The sequence below is a fragment of the Syngnathus typhle genome, linkage group LG10 (assembly GCF_033458585.1).
Source record: "Syngnathus typhle isolate RoL2023-S1 ecotype Sweden linkage group LG10, RoL_Styp_1.0, whole genome shotgun sequence".
NCBI classification, from domain to species: Eukaryota; Metazoa; Chordata; class Actinopteri; order Syngnathiformes; family Syngnathidae; genus Syngnathus; species Syngnathus typhle.
The window spans coordinates 9,748,028-9,768,565 of NC_083747.1; the positions used below are offsets into that span (position 1 = coordinate 9,748,028).

General features: G+C 38.0%; 1 long non-coding RNA gene across 1 annotated transcript; it reads right to left on the minus strand.

Moving 5' to 3' along the window:
- Positions 1-4,615: 4,615 nt before the first annotated feature.
- LOC133161344 (uncharacterized) lies at positions 4,616-9,862 on the minus strand. Its single transcript, XR_009716071.1, has 3 exons — positions 9,744-9,862; positions 5,197-5,362; positions 4,616-5,106 (listed from the first exon to the last, which is right to left on the minus strand). It is a non-coding gene; the product is annotated as an uncharacterized LOC133161344 (long non-coding RNA).
- Positions 9,863-20,538: the final 10,676 nt, after the last annotated feature.

The window sequence follows — 20,538 nt, forward strand, 5'->3', positions numbered from 1 at the left end:
AAATGTACAATTGCACTTTTGCTCATTAAGTTTTAGCGACATCCCAAGTTGCTGGATTGTGGATTTCGGACACCATAGTAGGCCTAATCTAATAGTGCTGTCATACTGTAAAGATTAATAAATCCAACTAAAACATATCTTCAAACTCAGTCTCTAAACATATCACAAAATGCTCAAGGTTCATTGACATGCGTGGGTTTTAAAACTTTATTCTCTTGTCCTCATTTAACTCACGAGTGGGCTGAATCTCATTCTAGTTGACTTTGGACGAGAGGCAGGGTACACCCTCGAATGGTTGACAAGCCAATCTAACGTCACATATGGACAAACTACCATTCATGTGCACATTCTCATCATCTGCTGAAAATGACTGGATCGGGTTAGGGATATTAAGTTATTAAGTCATGTTGTGTGCCTTTATTGTTGAGACAGCCAACTGGAACCATGGTTGTAAAATAGTCAGTCTCTCTCTCTCTCCCTCCCTCTCTCTCTCTCTCTCTCTCTCTCTCGCTCTACTGTAATGCAATGATGTCAGCATAACAGGTAAGAGCTGAATGTGAGACGTGAATAAGGTGCTGCCACAGTATCAAGACCCCAAGACGGATGTGAGACACTCTGTGGGGTGTCAATCTAATCATGCTTCAACCAGGTATCAGCTTGCTCAATGTGTCTGTCATTGACAGTCTTGGAAATTGATTTGAATAGACAATGTCTTTAAGATGTACTCTTGACTGACACTCGAACTTGGAATAATTTAGTTGAGACCTTTTTTATTTTTACAGACAGACATACATGTATTTGTCAGGAAGAGCTGAACAAAAACGTATTGAGTTGTCGAAGTGTCTCATTAAAAGCGATGAATCCACATTGTCATCCCCAAACTGGGTCATAGCATTGCATTGAATCCATTCATAACCTGGCCCATACCCGTCATTGACAGTGTGTGGAGAAACAAGAAATAATTCATACGGCTTCCCACACAAGGAGTGGGTATCCTATGTCGCTCTGCTGTCTGCTCCACTGCCTGTCTGTTATCACCTGCAATTGAGGTAATCCTCAGGACGATTATACTGCAGCTTGAGCAGAATATAGCTGTCTACTTTACCAAAAAGCCCCTTTAACACAACACCCCCCACCTTCTCCTTACAAGACAGAATTATACCTTTGGAGAATTGACACCTGCAGGCCAATCTACTCTTTGCACACATTCAAAATTGCACTCCTACATAGTGGCTGTGCACTGAATATACAGTGTAAAATGTGTGAATAGCTGAATGCCTACATTTTTGCACATTTCAGACACAATATTTTTACAGAAATTAACGTACTACCAAATTTAAAAGTACTCTGTATTTTTTAAATTGTCTTATCAGTATGTACATTGTGCTGAGCCCCTAGCCACATGATTTTATCATAATTCTAATTATTTTTCATCCTTCTTCTTTGTATAACTAACAAGTAGCAAACGAGCAAAGAATTTTATTGCTCAGTGTTACCATTGTGTCTTTACTGTGCACATCACAATTTGACAAATAAAAATTTTAAATACATATTTTATATTACAATGCAAGTATGAGTCTATGATTTGATAAGTTATTTTATCATGTCAAAACTGAGGGTAGAGTGTTTTCTCCGATGAGTCTGTCTTCCCAGATTCTATTTTAGGTTTTACATTAAATGAAGAAATGGTAACTGTGAATTGTTGTTTATCTACAAAGTACAATGTACCCGATTGACCGGCGACCATTCCAGAGCGCTCCATGCATCTCTAAACTCATCTAGGCTAATTAAGACAAGTATATTTTATGCATGGAAAAATAAACTAATACAATAAATGGTATACAAATTTCCAATAAAATAAAAAGTTAAAAATGCATAATGCTAAGTTGGAAAATCAGAAATATGCAGTGCTCGCACAGTGTCTCATGTTGCTGAAGTGCCAGCAAGTGCATTGTACAGGGAATTGTCAACATTCCCATGATGAGTCTGCAGACACCCTTATAGCCCAGGGAGGTGTCCCAATGAGGTAGAGGTTGAAATTGATTGGAAATGCTGAATTATTCAGCCAAGACCTCTGCCATTTTAGTGAGTTTCTACAGTTACGTTCGGAAGAGCTTTCATTGCAGAATAGGTCGAGATTATCTTGCACAGGCCTCTGCGGACGATCCGGACGCCTCTCATTAACGAGCCCGAGCAAAGCACGGACAAACGGATTCAGACATACTGACTGAATTCACACATGAACATGCAGACAACCTTTCCGATAGTGCTGACAATGATATCTCAGAACTGTAAACCATGGCTTGCATTCAAGGTTTTACAGCCCACTGCAAAGGATTACAATTGTGTCTCAAATTAAACATGCTTTGTACAGAATTTTTTTTTTCCCTTTTCAGCGTCATTAACCTCTTCACGCTGATCCTTCTGTTATTAACGTGCTCTGTTGATTCAAGTGAAAATCAAAAACCCATCTAGAATAAAAAGTAAATTCATTTGAGTACAAATCATGTGGGAGGTTCTGACCTGTTAAACTGTCCTGAAATGTGTACATCTCCATATTACTAATATTATTTATGGTGTTTTAATGATCAAGAGATATTACATCGCATCCATTCTCCTGCTTCATCACAGCACCAACTTCATTACAAATAAAATGAGAAGGGCTCAATAAAAGTAATTAAATGTAAATGCCCTTCTTTACAGTGTTATGGACCTGTTAATACAATTCAACTGACTCCAATTACTGAAAACCCCGCTGACCTCATGGCCCAACATAAATCTATCTGATCACATTAAAACAAGACAAGAAGCTAGATGGCTATTGGATCTGTAATGTACTCAATATGAAACAAAATAAGAGGGCTGAAGTGCCAATGGTATGACTGCACACAAGAAATACAAGCAACTCTGGCTTGATATTGTTATTTTAGTCTGTCATCAAACAATTTGTTAAAACAAAATTGATGATCTGATCACATTAAGTGATTTGGGAAGAGGACAAAGCAATAATGTGATTTCTGCATGAAGAGAACTATAAAGAGCCGTCAACAAGAGGATGCTACTGGTTTTTCATCACGGTATCCCACAATGGCTCAGGTTACTCCTTTATATAAGATGACGGGTATTTGTGACAGCTCATTTCACCACCCGGACATAGTCATTGTCTCACACGTCTCTTAGCAGCACGAAATGAAGCAAGTGACAGGTCATAACAAAGCGAGACAAATAGACAAGTGCCATTATACTTCAGAAGATCTTATTGATTCCCTCTTTAACCCTGAACCTTTCTGCTTTAATTTTGTTTTGACATGGGCCTCCAAGCCATCTAAAACACATGGACCTAGTATGCCATACAAGTTTATTTCACATAAGTAGCTTGTTTTCAATGGGAGATATTTTCTTGAATATTTATCATGAATGCAAATACGCAAAATGTAAATATGTATATACTATTATACACAAATAGGATGTTTGGTGGTATGGCAAGTAAAAATTAAGATCAAGAGTAAAAGTGAATACATTATTGTTACCTCACAATAGCTTGTTCTCACAAACACAGCAGATAGAATAGGAAAGGCGGTGGCCTTCAATTAAAAGTTTCATCCAATGGAACTCCAACCTTTAAATGTCTTTCATAACATCATATTATGCATTACAATTCTGTATTTGCCGATTATCTGTGCTGTAAAATAAAACAAAACAATAAACAGTTACTTTTATTGTTCACACTGACCTCCATTCATTCAGAAATGCGTCTGAAGTGTACTATTTTGGAACTCAAGTTGAGAAGCTGGAGGTAGTGGAACTAACTCAATAGCTCTTTAATTTCCTTGTTTAATTTCTCCTTCATTGTATGTTTTTGGCAAGCAATATCATGAACGCTGCACTTGCGAGATTCCAATTTCAACAACTCGTAGTGGTCAGTTCACTCCATTCCTTTCACTCATCTACTAACGTCACAAAAAATGGAGATTGTTCAAAGAGAGCAAATGAAACTGAGCTACTTATGGGGTATTGATTAACGCAAAGGACTAAAAAGTTGATATTCACTATTGAAAAAATTAATTTGCTTAAGTTATCATTCATTCATTCATTCATTCATTCATTCAAATTGCTTAAGTTATCTTTCATTCGTTCATTAAACTAATTATCCTCGTGAGGGTCACTGGCATGCCTATCACAGCAATCTTTGGGCGTTCGCCAGCCAATCGCAGAGCAAATACAGACGAACAACCATTATAATATTGTAAATTAATCATATTAATGAATTTTCACAATAATGAATAGGAATGATTTACTGTAATAAGGCAGAAAACAGAGGAGTGTTATAATGCAAAATTTGATAAATCACTACAAGTGCTTTGGCTACATTATCAAATGATGACTTCTCCAAGATTCCAAGGAAATCACAGTGTCCCAACACTGTTGAGCTACTTTCACAACTAGCCCGTGAGCTACTAATGTAGTTTTGGCGCACCATTGCTGCAACCATGATGTTGAGCCCTGCTACTTTGAGTCAGTTTGTTGAGGTCAGGAAAGTTGTTCCTGTTCTGTTTAAGCTGTAGAGACAGAAATGCATACTGAAATGGCGCAACAATTAGCCAGCTACAGATGTAAAAACAGAGCTACACTGATGTCAGTGAAACACACACCATCTATCCTTTATTATTCCAGCACATGATCTAATTACACATGTACATATTCTAATGTAAATATGCAGTGGAAAACCCATTGACTTCCCATCAACATCTAGAAACCACAAAATAAATACAAACAAATTGTCTTAACAATGAGGCACATGTGCAAAACACACAAGTGACTGAAGATTGAGAAAAGAGGAGCAGAACTGCCCTGACCAGTTGGTGACAGACATGACAAGGAAACTCAGGAACGCAAAACTCCCAAAAGCAAAACCAAAAGAAGACCAAAACACAAAAGCCACCCTCTAAACCAACTCATAACAAAAACAGATCGTGACAAATCCATCTCTCGCGTCGCCACAAAGTTGGCACCTGAGTTTGAGTAATGACTTTGAGGAGATCACAATGACATTTGATTGGTCAGAAGTGAAGTGAGTTGAGAGGATCAGTGTGGAATGTCTTTCTCCTGTGGCAGTGGGGAACAAACATAAATCTTCTTCAACAATCTATTTTCCATCATACTTATTCACAAGGGACATCTCAAAGTGGTCCTTACCCTTTCTGTCAATGGTTGCCCTCATCCATCAATTTCATCGAGAATTATACCCCAGATCGATGTAGTTCACGACCGGTAAGCATTTGTTGAAGAACAGAAAAGGTGGTTGGGAGGATATGTGTTGCTTCTCCTTGTTAAGAACTGCTTACATTGTGTTGCTGCTTGCCTTTAAAAAAAAGAATAATTTGAATCATCTATTCATTTTATTTTTGGATGTGAGACTAAAGAATGAATGCACATAAACTATTTGATTGATGTTCTGATGCTGACATTCATTGTCTAATAGAATGAATCTTAAAATCCCCAAGTGAAATGTATCAATGATCCTTAAACAAACATGCGGGCCATGCTTAGAAAACAGAAACACATGGCTTTCATTTAGTCAACTTTGTACTACTAATACTAACGATGCACATTTACAGGAATGGGAAAAACACATAGGTCAGTAGACCGTATGCTTCCACTGCCCTTGTGCTCTGCTGCTGTCAGCAGTGATTATTCATATAAAAAGATGTTTAACCTGCATAGAAGCACAACCAATAATGAGTGTGAGGGACAAGTCCTTGTCGCGGCATTATACAATATTTAGCAATGCCATTACACACCCTGTGACAAAGTTATTCAGGTTGAATAATGGAGCTCCAAAGAGCTTTAGCACAATGCATAATTGCCCCTGCTGAAATATTGATGAATTAAATTAGGGGGTGGGATCAAATTCATAAATCAAATTACAGTACCCTTTACTGCTGTACTCTTAGCAGATCACTCTTGAAGACTCTTTATAAATTACAGAGGGCAGCTAAAGTAAATGAAGTAGGCATGATTATGTGTATCTTCTCACTCCTGCATTGTCTTTGATTAATTTTTTACAACGGCAACCATTAGCTACAAACTAATACCAGTTAAGTCTCAGTAAAACTGAATTATTAAATCTGTCAGGCAATATCCTATTACAGGCTCCCTATGAATAGTTGATTTGATTTTGCACAATTGACAAGGCTTATCGTCTGCTCACATCACGACCATTTAATGCAGTTGCTTTTCAGTGGGATCTAATCGCCTGTCATAAGTGCCTGGTGCAAAGACCAGTCCAGGGCTTAGTTATATTAACTCTTAGGAAACACTTACACAGTTACATTTGCAGCTTTCTAATAACTTCTACTACTAAAAAATGGTATGAACAATTCTGACTTTGCAACTATAATAATTAGGGAGCTGGGATAAGCTCCAATTTCCCATGACACTGTAGAAGGCAAAAATGATGGAGCAAATTGTCAATTGTCTTCTCATCATAATAATGTTAACTTTTAACTAAAAGTGTCAAAGATGTATTAATTCTGTGAATTGTGAATAGTACCTTATTATTTTGCCTAATAAAAGTGTTCAATGGGTATAAGGTTTGCAATTTCTTCTCTTTTTTCTCTCATGCCTACTTACAGTGCATACAGTAAATGCATTATGTTAAAAAATATATATTGTTATGTGTTATAGTGCTCTTTTTTTTATGTTGACAATTTGGAATGGAATGACAGAATTAACACTATAGTGATCATTGTGGTTGTAGCTTGCCCGGATGTAGCGCTGCATCACAACATTACAGGTGTTTCCACAGTTGGAAAATAAATCAAAACAAATAGAATTATGAATGGAAATAAATAGAAATCCACAAATGTTTATTGCTTCTACTGATATATGACACAACGATGACACATACCTTGTGCAGGTGTATCTAAAGTTGTAATGGATGAATGAAGTGAAAACAGAAAACAAAAGAAGCATGCGTGACACAAGATTTGAAACATCTGCCGTGTGGTCATCCAACCTTCATTTTAGTTGTAAGTAGCTAAGGAATAGATTAACATAACTAACCCTTTTTTCCCTTTACACAGCACAAATGTATTCCGATGCTCATATTAGTCCTGAATATACAAATCACTCTCCGAGTCACACAAACACACACTTAAGACATTAAGTCTGCTTTGTGGACCGGGCCCGTGAGGGATATTGACATGTACATGAGATTGATGAAAATTACTTAGAGAGCATTTATTTCCTCTAATACCACTGAAAGAAGAGTGTGCACTCAGGAGATATTTGATCTGAATTAGGAAAACTGATGAAGCAATTGATTAATTGGAATCCAACCCATCAGTCACTGGAGCCATCAGCACCATCATTTACATTGCAAACAATCAGCTGATGGCCCAATAGGACACTGAGTATTAATACGCAGCAGTCAATGTGATACTGCCATGTCACCACCAACCCTTATTGACAATCACAATGACATCTTTAAGCCCTATTGGATCAGATTGCACATATTTCGGGATTCCCACACTTATTCAATATATCTTATGCATTTTTAATCGGATGTGTGTGTGGGGGGGGGGGGGAAGGGTTGAGCTGTGGAGATTTATCCTTTTTCTTTCTTTGTGGCCAAACACAGGAGAAAGACACAATCAATTTTCTTTTTTAAATAATTGCTATCCTCCATCTTGTGCTTTGCTGATGTCAGGTATATGATGCCATGCCTCACTAATCTAATCAATGACTTGACAACTAACAAATTATCTTTCAAATGAAGAAAATGTCAGAATCATGCTGAAGTATACAGTGTTCGAGTCAAGTGGGGTTCATATACAGTACAATCTTACAATACTGTTGGTATCCACAGGAAATGAATAGATCAAATGAATTAGGGGTTATATTGTAATAAAAAAAATGACACTACAGAAAGACATGCTTGTTTATTACTGTACTTTGCATTGGTAGACAACTGTACTGTGTCATGGAGCTCAATAATGAACAAAACCCATTATAAACACCTAAACGTAGATGAAGCCTTTTACACGACTTGGAACACAGCCACAATAATAACCACGTTGTTAAATTATTACTCAGGTTAATTAGCCACTACTAGCCATTACCCAATCTACTACCTCCCACCCTGACAGTGTCAAAAACACAGCAATAGTCTCCCATAATGGCAAAAGCAGAACATCTACAGCTTGCACAGTTCCTGTATGGATGGCATTGTATTGGGATACCTTATATATTGACCAGGAGAATACAATCATTGATGAATGTGATTACTATTTTGAGATGGAGCTAGATTCTGATATCATCAGGAAGAAACTTTTCATGACGAGCTTCATACATGACCACTATATCGCAGGCAGTGTCTGATTACAGGAAAATAAATAAGGATGTCTTTCACTGACAGAGTTGCCACATGGCCAATCTTTATTTCTACAGACTACAAATGGTTATCTCATGCTTTGGCACATACCCACAGTTGCAAACATGAATCACACGTCAGGTTATATGATTCACTGAAGCCACATCTCCAGTAGTCATTACAGAGGCCTATCATTGCACCATCAAGCCCTCCTTCCAATGACAGTGCTGACGTTTTCCCACTTGGACCGAGCCTCCTTCTGACAGCAAAGCCAGGAATGCACCGAAAATCACCCTCCCCAACCCTGATCGTCCTTCCTTCCCTTCTCTCTCTCTCTAACATTTTGCTGAAGTTTGTCATTAGATGAAATAGCACAGTGTTGTAATGAAATCTACAGGCCGCATCGATAGTGTTTTACTGGTGCCAGTTTGTTTTTCTCAATTTAGCTGTATGGCGTTCAGCACAGCAGTACTGATAATGTTTGTCCTTGACTGCTGTGTGAGGATGGTTTTACTAGTAACATACACAACTCTCAGATTATATCTTTACATTAAATAAGCATCTTAATCGTCACCATTCAGCATATCAACTGTTCACTGATGACTTAACTGATTAAAATAAAATAAATGTGACCAATATATTTAGTTGTTTAGTTTTACAATTAGGAAGAAGCACATTTGGATTTATATATTAATTATATGCATTTACCTGTGCTCTCAACAAGGCAAATTCAAAAAACAATGAAGGGTTGTGTTTTTTTTTTTTCTATGGCAATTTGCTCTTTAACTCATTTTGTTGTGGTAATGTTTACCCATTGTTATACGTGAATTAGTAATAGCAATGGCAAACGTTCTTCTTCCACTGCAAAGTTCATTGTCGCGTAATTGCTTTGTCTGTTTTGTGTGAAAATTAAAATGGTAAATCCCAAACCCGGTAACTGGTTGGGCTTGTTGGATTCTTGAATTAGATGGGCTTTCTTTTTTCTTTCTAATTGTTGTTGTTCTGTTGTAATCCTGAGAAGCATGACACTTATGTCACTAAGTAAAGTGATCATATTTATAAAAAAAATATTTTTCGGGTTTGATGTGTGCTATAAAAGCTGAAATAATTCATTGCATGAAAAGGGAGGGGTCGCATCAAGACTTTTTATGTGGTTTTACTGGTGTTAATTTAGACTACGAAAAAGAATAATCGTTAATTTATTGTAAACATATGAAGCTTTCACACTTTAAAGGCATTGCTTCATCCACCAAAGAATCCATTTGGCTTGCACTCAATGACCAAGCAACGTTTCTTTTTTTTTTCAGCCTGAGACAGTGGAATATCTCCCACACTTGACCAGCCTCTTGATCATAAAGCAGCATCTTACCAGCTCCCTCCTACAACCCATGTGGAAGATTCATTCCTGCACAATCTATTCCATTAGAGCAATAGGCCGACCTATGCAAAGCCTCTTTGCTCCAGTCTGATAGCAGTGCTTGTTTACCTCTGGTTTGCTGTCAGCTGTGGCAGAGTGTATCGCATTTTATGCTCCGGGCAGGAACACTGATTGAAAACTACTTCACCCCACTATGCTTTCCTTTTTAATTAAACTTTTATATTTAGTTTAATTCACATCTTTCTTCTTCCCCACAACTTCATTAATCAGTTTTTATGAGTTGTTTGAGCATCCCTGAAAATCTCAGGACCTTTTTTATTTGCACAGGTTTGCCTAGTTGTAGGCCCACCTAGAAAGTAGCTATATGGCAAGTTAACTAGGTCCTCTGTCACCTTTGCATAATCCTCTAATTAGGTAGCAGAGGCTGAAGAAACAGCCAACAGGAACCGCAGTAGACAGGCTTCGTAGCAAAAGAACCATTCACTCAGTGTGATCATTTCCTCCAACGGGTGTCAAAAACACCCCTGGTCTGCTTCTCATCAAGCTGCCTGTGCAGAAATAGAAAGTGAAATTCTGAGCACAAAGATTAAAGTTTTTTGCTACCACTGTTGGCAGCTGCAACTGCCCTCAAGATCAAGTTTATCTGGCCTTATGTGCAAAACTGTGCTGGGGTCATTTATCATTTATACATACAAATAGAAAAATGAACTTGTTAATATTATACGAACAACACAAGAAAGAACATTACCACGCACTATTAGAATAGAACAGGTGCAATACACATGGGCAATTGAAAACAGCCTAGCACCCTCGATTATTCGTCTGTCTGACAGAGGTGCTGATAAAATATTTGATAATATGATTTTAATGTGTTTAATGAGTAATTATGTTTAATGATTTCTACCATGATTCAGAGGGCTTGTCATACCTGTGAATGCAGGCCGATATTAAGCACCACGCATGACCCCAGAGCATGTCTGGCTTTGACCAAATGCACCATAATCACATTAATTTACCTGTGCCGTGAGTTAGACCTACATTTTTTTTGTAACCAGATTTGAAGATGCGGCGGAGGGTGAGGCAGAGAAGCCCAGTGAGGCGTAGGGCATCTACTAGATTCACAAACATGGCAAACTAAACCATTGCCCCTGCATGAAAATGACAACGTGCTGCTTTTTGTCACCAAATCATCAAGTGCATCGGGGGCAAGGCTGCTTCGTGCTCTGGCAGGTCCAGATGAGCGCAGTTGGGCCCCAAACTAGACTGCGCTAGTACCAAAATGGAGTTTTGCCTGTTTTTATGCCAATCGACCAAAATAGGGCCCTTACTGTGTCATTTATCAAAATGTGCTTTTTATTCACTCTTCTTACCCATTTAACCACCCCCTAGTAGATACATACAGTATGCATACATCACATGAGTCCACAAATGTGAATTGAAACATATGTAACAGAACCAGTCAATCCAAGCTCTGGTGCCAAGTTGCCATCTGGTCAGAACATGATCATCATATGCAATCTGCCCATTCCGGCTGGCACTGATTCACTAGAGCAACATTCCAATTACAATCATCATGCCAATAGTAGAGCACAAATCCAAACAAGCAACACCCCACAATGAGATCCACTGGTACAGTGCACGGGTGAAGCAATCACAAGATAAATGTGTCAATGTAATAGAGCTCTATAGTTAGATGCATTTATAAACCTAGCCCATGGCTTGGCATAACAATTGCTTTTATGTTGCTCCAGGCTGAACACAAATCATATAGTGAAAGGTTTCCCTCACGTTACCACAAATCATCTATAAACATTATCATATTGATTAGGGTTGTAAATTCCTGACCTTTTAAATGATCAATAGGCAAAAATAGCCAATGGCCTCCTACAATGCGCCCATAGCTGCTATACATGAAAGGAAACTTACGAATAAATGATTCATGTTTTCCGAAATTGAGCCAAAGTTTCCAAATTCTTTCCCATGATTGTGACATTTACTTCATCAGTGAATCTCTGACCATTGCTCCTGTGGCCCCTATTAGGTATAATCTCACTGGCTCAGCATTCATCCATCTCCCTGCTCATTTGCCGTCTCTTCATTTTAATTGTGCCATTTCTAACTCATGCAAATTTGGCCTCTCTGCTATATGATCCAAGGACCACAGGCCTCAGCACACTTGGGTGCCAGGAAGGGTCACTGTCAATTATATCCATTTAATACCTACTTATGTCTGTAACGACATCATCCTACTGAGGTCACACGGACTTCGCCCTGCACTTTATCCAATAATCTCACAGAATATAGGCTTGGATATTCCTAAAGATCAATGTCATTAACAAGGGGGCACAAAATGCATTTGATTACAGATGTAATTAGTACAGGCTTGGGGGGACTTACTCCTTTGCTCAGAGGCAAAATCCACTTAGGATCAAAAATACCTCCACTTTTAAGATCCTTTTTGCGACTGATGACCACCATAATCTAATTATTATCAGTAACGGCAACGAATTAGGGCTCATATACATAATATCATGCTTAAGTTTGACAGATCGAGAAGAGTATTACATCTTCCTGACTGCCAAGAGAGGGTTCAATTTTACCATTGCAACTCAGTGACTCATGGTGGACTGGTTTATTCACGAACGATATACCTTGGGGGAAAAAAATAACCCAGTTGCTTGAATGTCTCTGAGTGAAAGAGGATACCGTGAACGCATTAAGAGGATGAGCTTTTAATAATTCTGCCGGAGAGTTTGAGAATATCAGAAATGGATCATATTACAACCCATCTGATCATCTGGCCATGACTCCAAAGAAGTGAATCATTAAAATTTCCCATGATGACGTTGTATTTCCTAACTTAAGTCATCTTTTCTACAGTATATCAGGGCCGAACTCAAACATAAATCTAAATGAAAAGGTTTAAATGATGACATATACTATCTTACTAAATCTTTAAAATGTTTGCTTTGAACTTAGAGTTCAATATTTAAGAAAAACTACAATGAACTTGGTGTCTGTATAGTTAAGTCTTATTGCACATATGTACCTGTTGACTGAGAAGAGTCTTGTTCTCCTTTGGAAACTGGTTGCAAGAGATTTGAAAAGGGAAGAGACAAAATGATAGGCCTGATGAGCGTTTCTGTTGCCTGTATTGAATTGCATTGTCCTGAAACTCAAGCCTGCATGGTATCAGGGTACCGCCACTTAAGATGCCAAGATAACCATGACGATTGACAGTTAAATCTTTTATATAATATCCACATGTCATACTTTACAACCCACGGATGGAGCATATTACTGCTCACATTCATAAACTTTCTTGAAGTGTTTAATATGACAGTTATTTATGGGATTCACCCCAGTTTGAATTATTTCATATGGATTCATCAACCACTCCAGAACAGAAGATGTGGCTGAGAAAGCACGCATTTATAGGCACCAGTAATAATTTAAGAAAAGTGGGCTTGTGTACATGTGTACAGTATTTTCATATTTACACAACCTTCAAATGCCATGTGACAATTATAGGTTAGTGGATCTAAGAGTGCCAAGGAAAAACTAAAACAGAGGGTGCAAAGGGTCTATCTGAAACGTATTTTCGTACGTCACTAAACCACAGTAAATGCACACTTGCAAAAGTCTTCTGTTTCTCATCAAGCTGCTGTGGAGTGGCTATGTAAAATCTAGGGGGTAAGGTCATAGTGAAGCTCCAAATTATTCATAGTCCTGTGCTATATGTACTGTATATGTAATTATACAAAAGCCAACAAAGTGTTGTTAATGAAATAGAAGAGTATTGACTGGAAACTTGAAAACTGGGAATACATAATCATAAACTGAAGTGATTGCCAGCTAATAGCATAGCACTTATAGACAACCAACCATTCACACCCAAGGACAATTTGAGACTTCAGGTAATTAAAGAAGCATTATGTTTGCTAACCCCACACAAATAGGCCTGAGCCCAGGGTCAAAGCCACAACCTCAGATCTCTGACTTGGATGTGCTCACCACTTGGCCACCGTACTGCAAATATAATATTGAGTCATTTCAACCAAAATTAAAGTTGCATTAATTGTGTGCAAAATAATAACGATTTGGTTGCATTGTGTCTGTATCCTTGAAATGAAAAAAAACATGACTGGTCAAAGTCATACTAAAAGTAAATTTTCTATGTGAATGCCGACATTAGGTGAACAAATAAACAAGCTGAGAAATCAAACCATGATGTCTTAGACTGGAGAAATAAAGCTGCCAAGACACAAAAAGCCTAGCAAGAATGGTTTGTCAGCCATGGTAATAATGTTTGTCACAACTACCCTCTTACTTGCCTGAGCTCAAATGAACGAAGTCCAAAAATATGGGATCACTGTGACTTATATTTGACGCTGTAACCCAAGAGCCCTCTTCATGAAATCATCTCCGTTGATTGGCTGTTTCTGCGCTGTGCAGCATCTGATATGATTTCAAATGGTTACACATGAAAGACATTTGTGTGAAGTAAGGGTAGTTTGCACACATTTAATTAAAACACAGATGTTTATCAGCATCTTGCTGATTGACATGAGCAGACTGTTGTGAAAAAGATACTGTGCCTGTCATAGTCATTAGGGATTTTTGTGGCTAAAGAACAGCTGGGAAAAAGGAGAAGTGTATGAAGGTTGACATGGTATTTGCTATAAAATGCTCTTAGGCCTGCAGACCTAGAAAAACAGGTATTGGTTACATTTTCTGTACTTTATCTGACGTTGGTGAACAAACAATGTTAATTTCCATTGTAATTCCGATGGATGGGCGCTTTTAGTTTATATGGTAGTTAATTAACTTTTTGACCTTTAGGAACATGCACACTGCTAAACAAGTCTTTAATAATTCAGTTAGTGTGTAGGAGACAAGATGGACAATACACATCTACTAATAGAGAGGGAATATCGTTTCATCCGGGTAAAATATTTTCACGACAATGCATGAGTGCTGTCTGATGTGTAAGATTAAAAATTGACAAAGGCACTTGAGACTTGAGATGAATGGCAGGATCCCTGATAAGGTCTACAGACTATGGTAAGTAAAATATGACGATATCACAGAGGTGGAATTTTCAGAGGAATCATTTCACTAGGAGACCATTATTTAAGAGTATTTTGCAGCTTCAGAAAATGATCGACCTTAAGTGTTTTAAAATTATAAGAGCACTCTAAAGCAACTGAGTATATACCTCTGCTTAAGTTCTTAAATTACTATGATTTTAAAATCATTTTCTACCCAAAGTACATTTGAATGAATAATGTACAAAGACAAAATGTAACGTTCAAATTGATATTGTATTGTCTTTTTTCTTTTTAAATGTTTTTGTAAATACTTGAATTTATTGTCCGCAACACGTTCCCAAAAAATTGTGACAGGGGCATGATTACCACTTAGTGTTACATCACCTTTTCTTATAACACTCCATAAGGATTAGGGAACTGTGGACACTAATTATTGAAGCTGCGTAGGTCAAATTCTTTCCCATTTTTAATTGATGTACAACTTCAGTTGCTGAACACTCTGAGACTCTAAAGTCTCAGTTGTCGTAATTTGCATTTCAAAACTTGCCACACATTTTCAACGGGAGACAGGTCTGGGCTGCTAGCAGGCAAATATAATACTCTATTATTTTACGGTTAATTAAACATGGCTTGGTGGTGTCTTGCTGAAATGAAAAATAAATATTAGATAAATAAAAATATGCTGATTTACCTTTTCGCATTAATGGTGCCTTCACAGATGTGCAAGTTAAATATGTAATGGGTTCTAACACACTCCCATAACATTACAGATGTTGGCCTTTGAGCCATGCGTTGATAACAATCCATGATATCAGAAAACAATGTCAAATGTGGACTCATCAGACCACAGAACACTTTTCCACTTGACCTAAGATAAGCTATGGCCCAGAGAAGCTGGTGGAATTTCGTAGTGTAGCTGGTAGGGCTACATGGATTTCGTTTTGCATGGTACAGTTTGAACTTGCGTTTGTAGATCTAATGACAATAGTTTTCTGAAGTGTGCCTGAGCCCAATTGGCAATATCTTTCACACAATGTTGTTGGTTTTTAATGCAGTGCCACCTGAGGAATGGAAGGGCACAAGTATTCTGTGTTAATTTATGGACTGTCCGCTTACATGCATAAATATTTCTTAATTCTAATAATTAATTCTAAAAAGTCTTAATTAAATGAATGTTTTGATAATTTTATTCAGTGAACTTCGCCTCATCTTTGCTTTTGCTAAAAACAACAATTGGGAAATAAAAAACAATATCGCAAAGACTGGAGGGAAGTCTATTGAAGCAGCTTGATTGTGATTGCAAAACTGGTTGAGACCTCTTCTGGCTCAGCACAAGTGATCAATACCCTTGGGTAATTTTAAACGTGATCAGTTTGGATAGATTATTGCTTGGCAGGAAGGCTTTTGCATTGATGTTTCATCATGTCAATCACCTATTGTGGAAACCCAAATCTTCCATACATCAGCACAAATTGGATACGTTTGGATATCTTCAAAATATGTAATGACTCAAAAGACCTAAGTGACTTTTATTTTGAATGTCACTGATCCCAATTTTGTCTGTAAGGTTTATTTGTATGTGTAACTGAAGAATGGTAAGCATAACATATTTAAAATTTTAACTTGCCCATTAGAATAAGGCGATATTTATATTTACTATATTATTCCATTGGAAAACATGATTTCCTCATCATGGTCTGTGATAATGAGGAAGCTCTCCATGCGAGTGAAGTAGCGCCTAATCACTGGACTGTACAGAAAGTCATGACTTCTTATCGGCATGGAATTTCATAATCACTCGATCAATACCAGCCAGCCGGGAGGCTATTGTCGAAGAGATTTGACACTTTTGAATTAGTACCTCGGAGTGGGAGTGAGCGTGTGTTAAGAGGATTCAATTCCACTGTGGGCAATAACATGTTAACGAGACTATAGGCATGACTGGCAAATAACAGACGGAGAGCCCGGTGAAACACTGAAAACTCTTTGCTTAGGGAAAAAGTTCATCAACAAAATTGAAGATAACGGTTTGAACATTTAATGCCCATATGATGTGACAATAAATCAGTCTGTCAAGCTCTCCCCCATCCTTTGAGGTCTCTTTGCTGAGAATGATATAGGAGCAGGTTGTGAGATAAAAGGCCACATCACAACGATGATCTCTATCGATTTGCAACCTTGGGCACACAGAGGAGGTCCAGCATTTGTCACGTCGAGCTGAACCCAATAGCTGACCTATGCCGCACTTTGATGAATTGGCCCTGTTTGCCAAGTTTGTTTAATTGATGACTTGTTCTTCTTCAGGTAGACCACCGCTATCTTCCATGCATTTATTGATTTACCAAAACACCCCCACTTTCCTTCGGTAACCTTTCTCTCATTTTATGGACCCAAGATAAACTCACCCCTGCTCCTACGCCTCAACAAGCACGCCAACAATCTGTCCTTAATTATATCCTATGCTGAATACGTAGTTAAACTTCCAGAATCAGTCAGTGCCTACAACTTAAATGTAAAGTAAAATGTATTTTCCTTCACATATTTGCAGAAAGTCAGTTTGAATGTTTCCTAATTTCAAATGATTATGATTATGACTACAAAAAATGATTTGAAAACAGTTTTCCCAAAGGAAACCTGTACGTTTGCTGTCTATAAAAATGCTATCAATATAGTCCTTGGAATATTAATTCAAACTTGAAAGAAAAAAAGAAATCAGAGAGACAACGACAAAGATGTCAGGTTCTATATTGAGGAAAGTCAAATTGGTGGAATTCGAAGAAAATATACTGAGATTTCTAAAGTATGATAAGGGGAACAATAAAAAATAAAAAAGATTCAAATGATTATATTCTGATTAAAACTGAAAGTGGCACACTCATTTCAAAATTGCTGTCAGTTTTTTTTTTTTTTTTTTTCAAGCACAAAGTTGTGCTCCATAGATGACTGGATAAATAAAATTCCACTGATTAGCTGTAGTAAAAGCTGTTTGTATTTGTTCAGTAACAATTGAGATTTATTGTGCATTTACAAGTGTGTGTGCAGCTCCCAGTAAGGAACCACTTCCAATATCTGCAAACAGAAATCTAGCATAGTTTGAATTAAGAGGCTTTGTAGTGGCTTTTCTCTTATTTGGATTTTCTTTTTTTATTTTACAAATATTTGAACTATCCCATCTTAGCTTTGTTTAAATACCAACAATTATTCCGTCTATTATTACTCTTACTATTAATTTAAGAAATCCTATAGCTAAAAACCTGATGTGATAGCGATAATCCAAGATCACTTTTGGATTTGGCAACCAAAAATTTGTTAAAAATATGAGCTGTTAGACCGAACTCAACAAAAACACGTTTTCCCCCGTGTACTCCTTACCTCACAGGCGGAGACAGGGTGACCAAATGCCGCTTGGACGAATAAAGAGGTTTATTGGAGGGAAAGGGGTAGTGGAGAAACAGATTACAGGAAGCAACAGGGATATTAAAAGACAGGCAGAGTAACCAGCAGAGTAACCAGCAGAGTAACCAGCAGAGTAACTGACCGGGTAATAGAGGACTACAGTGCAGGTAACAGACAGGTAGCACACTGGTAGGGTAAAAAGAACAAACTGAACCAGAGGAGTGGGTCTGCTGGGTTTTTATAGAGTGGCTAACAAGCTGGGAGCAGGTGTGGAAAAAGCCTCAGGTGCAGGCAATATGTTCGGAGTCTAGGTCACGCAGATGCGTGACACCTGAGGTGGTAATTCATCCAAGATTTTCTAGGATTTGTAGCACAAAAATCAAGACTCTACATATTTTGCAGGACCTCAACTCATCCTGAGAGACTCGAGCAAATGCAGGGTGTACATGTTAGATTCACATATTAGATTTGTTTCTCTTTTGCCATTAAATTCAGCAAAAGACCCAATAGCCAGTAGTTGTTCAAGTCAAGTCAAGTCAAGTCAAGTCAAGTTTATTTGTATAGCCCTAAATCACAAGCAGTCTCAAAGGGCTTCACATACGTAGATAATCAGTAAAAGATTATCCTAAACAAATATCCTATGTTGTGGGCAGAGGTGCCGCAACAGAGTTAAGGAAGGCAGGCAATCACCGATCCTTGATAGGACTCGCTAAACTGCCTTTTCTCATTTAACATAAACACATTTGCATGCACTGATTGATAACTTTGTTTCATTATTCTATATTCCAAACAACCCTGCTATTAGGGGTCAATTTATAAAGGTCTCCAACTCTTAAAGTGTTGAAGTGTTGTATCATTGACCATGATTAACCATCTGTTGGAGTTGCAGCCCACCAGCAACTCCTAGTAAGGGCCCTGACCAGAGGTTGCTGCCAGCTATGTTGTCGTCGCAGTGTTAAGACAGTGCTTTGTGAATGATACGGTCACGTTTCAGGCTAGTGGAAGTTTTCTGGCTTTACGTTATTAGCAAGTAAAACAGCACAACACGTTGGATGAGTTTTAGCACATCCATCTCACAGTTTAGAGTTGTTGGGTTCAATTCAGTGTCTGGCTTTGCTGTGTGGCGTTTGCATGTTCTCCCCATGGTAATTATGACTCACACCCATCATGAATGCATTGAAAAAATAGATAAATAAGTAAAATGCATCTGCATTGCATCGGAGAGTTTTATAGTAATAAATGAAGGTAGATGATGTTCCATGATTCGAATAGAGTAATATGTGACTAATTGTTATATTTCTTTTCTTAAGTTCTTAATATTTTCTTAAGTTCTGTAAGTTTAAATAATGGTATGGAATTGTGAAACATTCATACTTTTTGAGTACTACGGTTATATTTATCTTCAAGACTGGTCAGTTTTAAAGGATAAACTATTGGGTACTCGTGTGTTTTTTTTAGTATTCTATCAATACTCACAAGATAAAGCACATTGCAATCTATATTAATTTTATGAGAAGTTCAGTGCATTGGTTTTAGATGAGCAGGTTTAAGTTTGGGGTGGAGTTTGACAGCACGATTACCATGGGGCTGAATTTGTAGCATCCATCTCATCATAGGCTTTCGAATTAAAACCAGAATAAAGAATAGCTCCTGAAGCGCCTCAGCAAGCTATTGACTCTAGAGCTGAGGCATGAGGTACAACACGGGAGAAGCAGCACCAACATGAAGGGAAATTCTGCAAAAAGACACACTTTTGGATTTAAAGCACCTATCTCAGATCCCAGAGCCTTGAGAATGGGATTGGATTACTGTCGGGTAGATTTACTCCTGTGGCTCTTTGCCACTACATCATCATAGGGCCCCCTGCCTCTGGATCAATGGGGATATTTACTGCACCTGTTTCAGAGAGACTTTCTCAGTCGGCAGGGCATTAAACAAACAGCCTGGACAGCCGAAAGCCCTGTCTCAGCCCGGGCTTGTCTGTTCACACTCTGCCATGCCCAAATGCAACACAGATTCACTTAAGAACAATTCTCTCTCTCGTTCAAAAACATGCACCGCAAAAGACACTGCATCATGATTTGCCATGTTTTCTAAACATATAATCAATAGTGGGACAATAATATATATTCACACTACTGTGCAAAGGATCTGGGCCTGTTAGGCCACCGTAAGATTGTTGTTTTGGTGAGGACATAACACACGTCATTTTAGCAACTGTTAAAAACGTTGTAGCGTGAACTCACCTCAAAGTGAACTCAAGATCTCCCGACATTTTGCATCGAAAAACGAATATGTCGAGGATCCACACGGTCGACTTCCACAGGGAAAAATAAATA